A 10717-nucleotide genomic window follows, 5' to 3' on the forward strand; every position below is an offset into this window, starting at 1 on the left:
CATCATCAAATCATGAATCCAAGGTATTCACCATCTAAGAGAGGAGAACCGGTCAGAAGAGACAGAATAATGTTGCGCGCTTCTCTAGAGACAGCAATGGGTCAAGCCAGCGGATTCTCTTTGCTAAAAGGTCCACGTGATCATGCCCGTGATTGGAAACAAAGAAAACTCCATTTGGCGCTCATCTTTGAATGTACTTTTCGTCGGTTAACCGCTCTTGCTTCAAGTTGTTTCTTTTCCCTTAATATAACACTTCTAAAGATTGGTTTTATTGTGGTTTAATGGGAAAACGAGAACAGCGTGAGTGTTTTAAATGAAAAGAAAGTCGTTGGCGCCGTGAACTTAAAAGAAGGGACAATTAACAGTTGACATATCGACTGGTTCAAACAACGATCGAGTGGCCATTTAAAGCTAGGATTTTTAGAAGTTTGTGGTGAGTACAAATTGCCATATTCGTTACGTGATCAAAATCTTATCAAAGAATAGAAATAACGGCTTGAATTAAGCTTACCTAACGCTCAGCGCAACTGAAACTCAAATAATTCTGAGAATCGAATTGGTCGCTTGCATGCTGCAGTTTCCTAAGCTTACACTTTACAATGAAATAAATCTATGAGTAAGGTTTCAAGATTACTTTAGTCACATTTGGGAACATTCTGACCTTGCTTTGCTTTGAAAAATTCGACTGAAGAGTGAGCAGACTTTCAATCAGTACCTTTGTCAAAATTTTGATAACATGAATTATTGAGGTTTTGTCTTTCTTTTATTCTTTGATACACAACAGCCAATTTTTTTAAACGTTGAGCCTTATTACACTGTAGATGGTCTGCTTAAATGATGAAGAAAAAGTAATATGCTGAGTTGTGCTGTTATTCTTTAAGAATGTTCGGTTAAGAAATTTGTTAATGAAACAAGTCAAACACATGCTGGTTCATTGCAAATAAATTATGAGATCTTTATCACATATAGTCTGTGTATTCATGTACTGTTTGAATCATTTATGATCAACAGTTTGGTAAGACAATGGGATCCCATTGGAGGTGTCAGTATGTTCTATAGCTAGTTGGAAAGTTTTGGACCCTCAGTGGATTGATGGGGTCTATAGCTCACCTAGAAAATTTTATCCTCTTAATTTTAAGATATCCTATCTGGTACATTTCATAAATCTGTGGTCTCCAGTGATAAACAGGATCCCTCAAAGGATTTTTCTGAAAGTGGGGAGCCATCTGTAATTTTATGCAGGGTCTAAACTGGGATTGGCAGGATCCCAGGTTTAATGTTTAAAGATTCTAGGTTTAATCCCACCCGGGATGTGCTTTCCCAGGTAGGATGCTATTAGGAATTTAAGGCAGGATCCCAACTTCAATTGGCGGGATCCCATGTGGGATCCTATGCAGGATGTTCCATAATCCCAGGTGGGATCCCATGTGGGATGTTCCATAATCCCAGGTGGGATCCCATGCAGGATGTTCCATAATTCCAGGTGGGATCCCATGCGTGGTGTTCCATAATCCCAGGTGGGATCCCATGCAGGATGTTCCATAATCCCAGGTGGGATCCCATGCGGGATGTTCCATAATCCCATGTGGGATCCCATGCGAGATGTTCCATAATCCCAGGTGGGATCCCATGCGGGATGTTCCATAATCCCAGGTGGGATCCCATACAGGATGTTCCATAATCCCACCGGGATCCCACCTGAAAAGGCGGGATCCCACCTGGGACACACCTGGGACACACCTGGGATCCCAGGTGGGATTGGCAGGATCCCACCTTATATTTTTACCTGGGGCTGTCCTGGGCGACTTATTGGTCGAACCGTGCCATCGACAAAACCAAAACAGCTGTCCAAGGGAGACCCTTTAGCTGAAATTACGTCTGCATATTGCTGCAAATGGTTGGGGTGCATAACTTGATTGTTCCACTGAGTTAGTCTGTGGCCATGCCTGTCATAGACATAATCGAGAACAGTATTTGTTATCATGCTTAAGACCGGAACTGGCCTTGCAAATCTGTGCAGCATATCACTGTATCGACAGGGGTAAGCCAGTCGCTTCAGTAGCATACATAGCCCTTCTATGCCATCACAAACGGAACGCTGTGGGCACTGGAATGTTGGGGGAATCTCTAGCCTGTCTGCCAGCAAGGGAATGTGCCATTTCTCGACTCGAAACTCGGTATAACACTCAGCAGGATCCATTTCCCCCAAATCGAACGACACGTACAAGTTGTAAGGAAAATCCGGATTCTTCGACTGATCATACACAATTTTGAATGAAAAGGATGCAGCAATGAATGAAAAAGGGAACTATGTTCTAGCAATAATTAAGACAACAGAGAACTATGACAATCTTAAAGAAAGCCTTGCTGATCTAAATAATGAAATGTCAAATTTAAAAGAAATAACTGTAAATAGTCATAGGTATAGCATTGAGTATTTTTTGGGAGGAGACTGGAAGTTTCTAGCCTGTGTTTGTGGTTTAGGGGCTGCTAATCAAAATTTCTCTTGTATTTGGTGTAAGTGCCCAAGAAATGAAAGGTTTGACATCAGTAAAAAGTGGTCTATAACTGACAAATCTCTTGGGGCAAGAGATTTACAAGAAATAGGTAAGTATGCAAAATATAAGCAATATAATTGTAAAACTAATCCATTATTTGATTTTATTCCTATAGACCATGTAATAATTGATACTCTACATTTATTTTTGAGAATATCTGATAATTTAATTGAACTTCTGATCAGGGAACTTCGCAGGAAAGATGCCATTGACAAGGTATCTACTTTTTCAAATGGGTTTTGTTGAAATAAGTATAGACATATGGCTGGGTATGAGAAATTTGTAAAAGAACTTGGAATTAATTTTGAATGGAAAATTAATAGGGACAGCAAGAAGTTGGAGTACAGAGACCTTACTGGACCTGAAAAACTCTTGCTTTTCCAACATATCAATTTTCACCTACTATTACCAGAGTTTCATAATGTGGACAAGCTGCAAGCCCTTTGGGATAATTTCATAGATATTATGGGTGATCTTAAACTTAATTACACTACAGATGATGCTATCTCTAGCCTCAAAGACAAAATCAAAAAATGGTTTCAAAAATTCTTAGACCTTTACCAAGCAAAAGATGTAACACCATATATGCATTCTTTGTATGCTCATGTACCTGAATTTTTAAAGCTCTACCAAAATTTATCTTATTACACTCAGCAAGGTATGGAGAAGTACAATGACACTGTATCAAAGGACTACTTTAGATCATCTAATCATAGAGGGGCTTCTGCTCTAAAGCAACTTTTCTTGAAAAAACACAGTATACAGCTTTTGGAAGCTGCTGGTTTGGAAAGGGTGAAGGAAAGTTACAACTGTGGAAACTGTTCAACTTCTGGCCATACCATCAAAACATGTACTGCAAAATGCAGCAAATGTGATGCTCCCACTTTCTGTGCACATCTTGTTAAAATAGATGGTAAATGGAGGCCAAGATGTGATTTAATCAATCAGTAATCATATAATATATCAATGTATTAAAGGAGTGTATTACCAAAAACTGTTAGTAGAAGTTGTGTAGAATAATTTGCTATGCCTGTGAAATGTTTCTTGTATACAGCATTCAAGGAGTCTTTTTCAAAAATGTTACTGCATTGATTACAACAGAATCACAGGCCAAGCTCTTGTACCTTAAAGTAAAAGATGGTAAAAAAGGTGTAAACTAGACCCTGTGAGCAGAGTAACTGGGATACCTGGATGGTATTGGATCCTTGGGATCAAATGTAGTGATATTACGGGTGTCAGAATTGTATACTGAAATAGTGAGCTCAAGTCTGGCCAAGGGCATACACCGGCTATTTCAGAAAAGGTTGTCATCAGGTGATAAGTGACAGGTCATTTCAAGACGGAAAGGAATCATGGGTCTTTTGCTAATTGATAACCTAATGGTTATTTTCTGGCCGACAGCCAATTGATAGGGTTTCTCAAAGAGCTGCTTTTCACAATTACCAATAGATGTATGATGCATGTACTATTCTGTGATTATCATCAAGGATGTGACAATAAAAAGACAAAAGGTTTTTAAGTACTATTGTTTGATTTTTTTTCAGGATAAAGTGTGTCATTGGGAGTGATACTGGTTGAGCAATGTGCCATTGAAGTCATTTAAGAAGATGATATATGCATAGCAGTATGATGTTTTTGAATGGTAAGTGATATTAGTAGCTTTCAGAGCTGGTGTAATTTGGCAAGTACAATATGTAATTGCAAATTATATTGTCAGCGAAAATTATAGGTACTGTCTTAATTTTTATGGCAGCTGAAAGCTGGAGAGAAAAATAAATTAGTCCCAAGGACATCAGTAGAAGGAGAGGGGAGGGAGTGGGACAATGAAAATTATACCTGGTTAAGGTCATTGTTTTGATGAATTGTGTTCCCCCTTGAACTGGGGTCCAGTTTTTAAGTTAAGTCACTTAAATAGCAGTACCATAAACTGATAGGTGAGTTGCATAATTCTACAATATGCGTTGATCACACAAAGAATCATTTATTTTCAAATTGTGGTTGAATAGAGCAGGCAAGAGGGTCAGGGATTTTAAAGGTTTTAATTGATGATTAATGAATTTCTTATGTAAGTTAATTAAACCCTTTACACCTTAACATCTGTATGCATACTGTCCATATAGTTATTTTTACATTTTTTAACCCTTTACACCCTAACATGAATATGCATATTCTCCATACATTCTCTATACACTTGTTAAGGTTCTGGAAAGGAGAATTTGTTTAACAATCTTGAGGTTCTTTAGTTGTTGATAATTTCCCTTATTCTCATGGTGTTAATGTTTTATTCAGGGGTGGTCTTGTAGGGAGAAATTAGATACCAGTCACTGTTACAGGTTAAAGGGTAAGGTGTTGAAAAGGAGAATTTCTCTAATAATCAAAAGCTTGTTGAATTTGTGATCATTTCCTTTATTCTTGTGATTAAACGTTTGATTCAAGTGTGATAGTGTTAGAAGAAATTAGATGATTATTAGTGTTATGGGTATAAGGGTTAAGTCAGTTTGTTTGTAGTGAACGGTTTATCCAGTGAGACACTTTTCCTTTTTCTTTTTGTTTTAGGGATAGTGAAGAATGTTGATTGAGCACAGGTTAGAAGTATCAGTTCAAGCCTCGTGATGTTTTCTAGACAACATGAAAATAATGGATGAGAGGATTTGTAATATCTCAGGGTTAAATATTTATGAACTTGTATGATGTGAAGGTGTACTGGAAGTAAACATGTACAGGATATTAAAAACACGTTAAAAGTAATTGGAAGTGACTTGACAGTAATTAATGGTCACATCAAGACAGCTTTTTTAGTGACATGAAAATGGATGATAATTGAGTTAAAACTATTCAAAGATCATGACATTGACCTGATATGAAAAAAAGAAATCACTTTTTGTCCAAGATATGCATTAGTTAAGAGTTGATATGAATATGAAAAATTAATTAAAAGAGTCACCAATTATTTTAAGATGACTATGTTTTAATTAATGACGCATATAATGATAAAGTCAAACATTAAGGGAATATTAGTTTTTGCAACAGTGTTAATAATTTCAATATACTATTGATAAAGATTACTAAGAGTACTTGGCAACAGTATGATACTGTGAATAGATGTATGTTTGATTGTTTTAAACGTTATTAAACTTTTGATGGTAATGAAGTGATTTTATTTGAATTACAATATAATTTAGTACAACATGCATGGAACTATAAAAAATGGTGTTAATGCGTTTTAGTTGAAGTTGTCTATTAGATTGACTGGAGTTTAAAGTTTCACAGATGAAATAATAATACTGCAAAAATTTGTTCATAAAGATGTTCAAAAAGAATTGTGTTATTTCGTTCGACGCCAGGAACGCTTTCGTGTGAAAGGAATCCGATTTCAGAGCTTGAAGTTCATGTTCGACTTGGTAACTAGTCGTATCCATTTCAAGGAGTCCCGTAAGTTCACTAGCTTTGGTTTGTAATTATTCGATCGACCCAAATGAGCTAGTACAGATTAGAATTGTGAGCCACGCCATCATTCAGTTGTTGTAAAATGCTTTCAAAGGTGAGAGAAAGGAGAGGGCACTTTGGAACCTTTTTGCTAATTGTGTGTTGCTTGCATTTCAGAACCCTTACGCCATTATAGTATATTTTGTGGCCAATTATAAACCCAGCAGTGTTGGGCAATTGTCATTGTCGCAATGTCCAGTTAGTCGATTTCTTTATATGCCGTTAGAGAAAGTCTATTGAAAATGCATGTCCACTATGTGATAAAGTTTTGAAAATAAAGTTCCATTCAGCGGCATGGCGTGAGTACCTTATTACGAAGAAGTACTCCTCCCGCCCGGTATTCAATTGTGTTGCGGGTGGGCAAATAATGCATTTTTAAACTAGATCGAGCGCAGTTAATTAATGCATGATTGTTAGTAGTTGTTTAGAGCAAAAGACCAAATCTTTAATTTGAAAAAAATCGAATGAAGATGTCACACATCTACATATCGTATTAACTTTTTACATTGTAAGGTCAGTATGCATATTCTCCATACTGTTGTCAGTAGTAGAATTTGTCTAACAATCAAGAAGTACGTTAGTTGGTGATGATTTCTTTTATTCTCGTAACCTTTATGTGTGATTCAAGGGTGATATTGTAAGGAGCAATTACACGATAGTCAGTCTTAGGGGTTAAAGGGTTGAGATGGTCTTCTTGGTCCGTGCGTAACAACCTTATTGCTGATAGTTAGGCCATAAACCTGAAAAAAAGAAACAAGGTTCTATAACTTACAGAAAAAGACAGAAAAAGATTTTAAAAGAAATTTGTAACATGTCTGGTATCAAATTAAAGAAAAAGGTCTCCAGTCAAACAAAGTTACTGTAAAATACGATATGTCAAATAGACCAATTATAACGCACGCATTGTACAGGAGTTGTATTGAGGCGTGAGAGATAAAAGACAACTGATTGAAATTTTAGATAAGTCAGAAAAAAAAAATTATATTTTTCATGGTTATTGGTAGGTTACAGAAAAGGTGAATGTTTTTTGTAGAGTTTTCTAGTCGAACAGAGACAAATGCGAGGCGAGCGCGCAGTGCGAGTCACGTGCGAGGAGAGAAGCGTAAAACAGTGTAATGCACCTTCCTCGCGTGTGATTTGCGGTTTAAGCTTGCTTTGCTGTTCAGTGTGCAACTGACAAAGGCGAAAAAAGGCTACGCTTGTTGTGAAGGCCATGTGGGTGAATACAGTTTTCCAAGAAAAATAAATGGTTGAATGAGGCAAGCTTGCGCGTGTCACTTTTTGGCCAGCGGTGCGCCAATTTTCAGAACAAATTTTTATAAGAAATGATACGAATAAGACCTATGTCACGTAAAAGTAAGAAAAGAAATTAAATGGTCCATAGAAATGTTTAAAAGGAAACAAAAGAAATAAACGATAGACATAAAAAAATTAGCCAATAGCCTGTTAAACCCTACATGCGCAATCACGTAAAAAAATTATAGCAAAAGCAGATCATGGTCTTCTGCAATAGTAAGAGGTTGGACGGGTTAATACGATTGGGTGCGGAAAAAGCTCTCCCGTTTCGGGGTCTAATTCTTGAAGGTCCCAGTAACCTAACAGGCTGGCAAAGTTGTTGTAGTTATATTTAAAACGGACTTTACAAAAGTTTTGAAAATTGTACAGCAAAACTATTAGCTACAGAAACAAAATGGACTGGTTAGGGTGCAATAAACTGCTTTTCTGTTCTTATAATTGTGATTTTATAAAATATGGTCACTTCGACGTGTTAAGTTACAGGAAGTTTCCAAAAAAGGCCCCTGTATTTGCACGGATCTTTTTTCATTTTCCCAGTACGTAAATTGGAATTGTGGACTGGTATTTAAAATGAAAGAAGATTAGACGACTCGTGTTTGTTGATGAATTACGATTTTCTTGTTGTAACTCGAAAAAAAAAAAAACAGAGAAAAACTCTGTTTAATTTTTTCCAGTAGTTGTCTGGTGTACGCCCTTCTGTTGTATAAGAGGAGGTTCAATTTCAGTTGAAACGAAATTTCAACACCAAGTGGCCATTTAATGAAACGCTCAGCTGTAAGATGACATGTTATTATATACCAGACGTAAAAACTCTTCAGATTCTCAGTCTGCATTTTTTACCCACTCTGCAGTCTATATTTTGTATCCGGTCTGCAGTCTGCTGTCTACATTTTGACCTTACAGGTATCCGTGGCACAAATACAGTTTATTTTTGGTTACATTTATTCGCACAACACACATAATCTACCACAAAATACCTGTGTGTGAGGTAATTCGACATTTTCATTCTTCCCCGCGTTAATAATCTTCTTTCCTTTTGTAAGAATGTAGACCACTTACAATGTTTCAAGTAATCCACCCCTAGAAAAAATAACTCTTGCATGCATAGCATGCCTATGTTTTGAGACAGGTGTATGCCCTTGGCCAGACTTGAGCTCACTATTTCAATATACTAGTCTGACACGCGTAGTATCACTACACTTGATTCCACGGATCCAGTACCATCCAGGTATCCCAGTTACCCTGCTCACAGGGTCTAGTTTTTCATAAAATTGTAATTTACAATCCTTGAACTTGAAAACAATCCGAAGATTTATTGAAAATATCACTAACTGCGAAGCGGTCGGAGTTTACAGATGTTCACAAGCTTTTCCGGTTATGGGGTGAGGTTGAGGACAAAATCGATCATTACTGGGATACCTGTGGTAGCCCAGTCATAAAATGCCTTTGTTTTTTTGTCGTCTTTTTTTTTTTTTTCCTCCGCCACAAAATGGAAAAATTGCGCAATAGTACCCAGAGGTCATTGGGCCCTCAACACCATGACAACTAACTGTGATCCAATGAGGTGTTCACATACTGATCACGCGTGTTATCCCTCGACACCATGACAACTAACTGTGATTCAATGAGGTGTTCACATGCTGATCACGCGTGTTATCTTGATGATGATTGACGTTGTCATGCACAGACAGGGCCGGGTCACATGACGAACACGAGCTTTTTACTGGGATACCTGTGGTAGCCCAGTCATAAAATGCCTTTGTTTTTGTCGTCTTTTTTTTTTACTGGGATACCTGTGGTAGCCCAGTTATAAAATGCCTTTGTTTTTTTTGTCGTCTTTTTTACTGGGATACCTGTGGTAGCCCAGTCATAAAATGCCTTTGTTTTTTTGTCGTCTTTTTACTGGGATACCTGTGGTAGCCCAGTCATAAAATGCCTTTGTTTTTTTTGTCTTTTTTTACTGGGATACCTGTGGTAGCCCAGTCATAAAATGCCTTTGTTTTTTTGTCGTTTTTTTTTACTGGGATACCTGTGGTAGCCCAGTCATAAAATGCCTTTGTTTTTTTGTCTTTTTTTTTTTTGTTTTTTTCCTCCGCCACAAAATGGAAAAATTGCGCAATAGTACCCAGAGGTCATTGGGCCCTCAACACCATGACAACTAACTGTGATCCAATGAGGTGTTCACATGCTGATCACGCGTGTTATCTAGATGATGATTGACGTTGTCATGCACGGACAGGGCCGGGTCACATGACGAACACGAGATTTTTGCTCATAAAACTATTTTGTCAGTCGTTTTGTATTTCAACGTAATTGGATTACGATCATCTGGAGTATTATGGGGGAAACGTTCAAAATACTTTTAGACGCATACGCAAGTCGTATTGTTCGCGGCTAATCCACACAAAAAGATGTTATTGAGCGGTAATTTTGGATCGGACAGAATCGCGAACGCTTGAAAGCCATGAAAGCATTGAATGTCTTGTATGTCTTGAATGCCAAGTATGCCAATGTCTTAGTTAAAAACGTAAACTCGTCGTAAAAAGCAAAATCTGAAATCTGAAACCAAACTGCATATACTCTATGCAATCTATTGAACAACACTACTACCGTGAGACTGAAGAACAAAATTCAAATGGATGCAAACTGCTAGTGAAGAAAGACGTCATGCTGGATTCACTTGATGCCAGGGAACGTAGCTACGATAACAGTGCGAATGGTATTAATTTCACGATCAGAAAGGTGAATCTTATGTTTGTTTTCATTGTAGTTGTATGGATATTCTTTTTTAATAAATACGTGATCCAAAACCCTGTGTTTTTTTGTGTATAATGTTATTATGTTAAATATTGTTTACGCAATTGTTTTGTCACAGGCAGCCCAAGGTCACGTCTCGAGAAAAAGCCAACGATTAATTCATGAACACGTCACGCGTTGTGTGACTCGGTGTTAAGTTACGAGAGGAACTGCACGTTATAAGGAATTGTACAGGGAACGAAATATGGTCGATTTACAACGATAAATATTTCGAAATATGAACATTTTTCTCGTAAAATTAATAAAACTTACTCATACCCTGTGTATCCGTTGTATTTTCTGGCGATTTCTGCCGTTTTAAGCTTGCTTTACCATCACTATTATTCACGTCATCTACTTTTATTACGTTGGTAAAATCTGTACAGACATCACAACAACCAACTCGCGCGCAAAGTAAGAAGACTATATTGAAGGCTTGAAGTAATATTGCGATCGATTTTCATCAAGAAATAGGTCAGGAATATCTCACAATAGTACAAATAATCGTGAAGGCGGATCGCAGAAAAGCGATTGCGTGACGCTCGGTAAGCTGCAAGATGACATGTTATTATATATTAGAC

The 10717-nt window shown here is 37.3% G+C and overlaps 2 long non-coding RNA genes across 3 annotated transcripts; both read left to right on the forward strand.

Moving 5' to 3' along the window:
- The first annotated feature begins 179 nt into the window (after positions 1-179).
- LOC149042746 (uncharacterized) lies at positions 180-5709 on the forward strand. Of its 2 annotated transcripts, XR_016188764.1 has the most exons (3): positions 180-433; positions 4103-4200; positions 5115-5709. It is a non-coding gene; the product is annotated as an uncharacterized LOC149042746 (long non-coding RNA). The 2 variants fall into 2 exon arrangements; XR_016188763.1 differs by lacking the exon at positions 180-433 and having other exon boundaries at positions 2614-4200.
- A 3995-nt stretch (positions 5710-9704) lies between these two features.
- LOC149042747 (uncharacterized) lies at positions 9705-10423 on the forward strand. Its single transcript, XR_016188765.1, has 2 exons — positions 9705-10082; positions 10216-10423. It is a non-coding gene; the product is annotated as an uncharacterized LOC149042747 (long non-coding RNA).
- Positions 10424-10717: the final 294 nt, after the last annotated feature.

The sequence above is a fragment of the Pocillopora damicornis genome, chromosome 7 (genome assembly GCF_964200805.1).
Source record: "Pocillopora damicornis chromosome 7, jaPocDami1.2, whole genome shotgun sequence".
Lineage (NCBI taxonomy): Eukaryota > Metazoa > Cnidaria > Anthozoa > Scleractinia > Pocilloporidae > Pocillopora > Pocillopora damicornis.